This window comes from Arachis duranensis, chromosome 4, assembly GCF_000817695.3.
Source record: "Arachis duranensis cultivar V14167 chromosome 4, aradu.V14167.gnm2.J7QH, whole genome shotgun sequence".
NCBI classification, from domain to species: Eukaryota; Viridiplantae; Streptophyta; class Magnoliopsida; order Fabales; family Fabaceae; genus Arachis; species Arachis duranensis.
This window is the reverse complement of record NC_029775.3, coordinates 4975950-4977679: the sequence shown is the minus strand read 5'-3', so window position 1 is coordinate 4977679 and position 1730 is coordinate 4975950. Positions and strand designations below refer to the sequence as shown.

Here is a 1730-nt window from a genome sequence, read left to right as displayed (position 1 = left end):
TATATATAATTAATATTTCTCACTCTTTAAAAAAAATACTAATAAGTTCAGCGAAAATACAGTTGGAAACATTGAACTAAATAAGTTACAAGCCCTTTGTAAGTTGTAACTATAAAGAAAAAGACGGAGTTCAGAGCTGACTTCATCAATTTTTTTATTTCTATTTTTTTAGAGTTTTTAGAAGTTTTTTTATAATTGAACAATCATAAAGAAGGAAAAATAAGTGTTTTTTTTCTAGAATTTAATAACTTTTTCTTGTATGTGTTGTGTGTCTCTCTATATATTAATATTACGAAGAATATAATATAAAGTTATTTTATTTAACTTAATATTTATAATTTTATATATATTATTTAAAATTATATATTTATTATATATAATATTATGTATTTATTTTAGATATAATTAATAAACATAAAATAAGACCATTTTAGATTTATTTAGACTAATTTATATATATATATAAAAATAAAATAATTTTAGACTTTTTTAAATTAATTTTTATTATTTATAAATATTTTTGTGTGTGTATGTGATTGATTTTTATTATTTTTAAATATTTTTGTATTTATGACTGATTTTTATTATCATTAAATAATTGTGTGTGTGATTGATATTTGTTATCTTTAAATATTTTCGTGCATGTGTGTTTGATTTTTATTATCTTTAAATATTTTTATGTCTGTGCATGTGTGTGTTAAATATTTTTATGTGTGTTGTAAACCCAAAAAATTAGTAGATAATTAGTCAATAAATTAAATTTAATAAAAAAATTAAAAATATAAAAATTATATTAAATTAGGATAGAGTTCGTTAAAACGGAAATTTTGACACCAATTTTGCGAATTTGTTTTACCCGTTTTTCAAGGCTCCTAGTTAAGTATCTTTTCCTCTATTATATATATAGGTAAATTCTAGCCTACCCTTCCTATAATAACATGTAATTTACCCTCTGTGATATGTCATCTTTTAATTGGTTGCTATGTTAACTATGGTTAAATTATTGGTAATTAAATTATAGCCCAAAGTGGGTGATTATGTAATTAAATACCTCCAAATTTAATTTCAATGCCATCCAAAAATCCCATATCATCATCACCATCACCATCATCATCATCATCATCATCATCATCATTATTTTCATTTTCTTTTTCGTCTTCCCCTTCTACACTATCATCATAAAAAGCCATCATAATCGATTTCACGTTCTTAAATTTTAAGATTTTCTAAATTTCGCAAAGTAAACTTAGTCTGGGCTAGGTTCACCAAACAAAAGCAGTTTTTATAACTAAACACAAAGAACACAAAACACAGAACACGACCTTATTTGAACAGGATCTGTTCTATAGGCTCGTACATCTGTATCCTTGAGTTCTAAGAAGACTTTGGTTGAACTATGACCATGAGGTCAGAGCGTGATTAATTGTTCCAAAGCGCATGCCATCTGAACGGTGGAGGATCAGTTCACGCTACAACCTTGTCGTCGAGATGGTCTCACGGACAGACTCAAATATTTTTTCCCTGGCCATTTAATTAGTTATTTTTTCTAAATACTTAGTGTGTGTTTGGATTACAGTTTGCAAACAGAAGTTTTAATAAAATTAATTTTGCAAACTTGATTTTGATGAAAAGTAAGTTTGTATTAAGTGATTTATGTTTGGCAATATTTATATCAAAATGAATTATAGTAAAATAAATGTTGTTTGGATTACACTATTCAAAATCACTTT

General features: G+C 24.9%; 1 pseudogene; it reads left to right on the top strand.

The window, feature by feature from the left end:
• Positions 1 to 1317: 1317 nt before the first annotated feature.
• On the top strand, positions 1318 to 1506 carry LOC127746920 (uncharacterized; annotated as a pseudogene).
• The last annotated feature ends 224 nt before the right edge of the window (positions 1507 to 1730 follow it).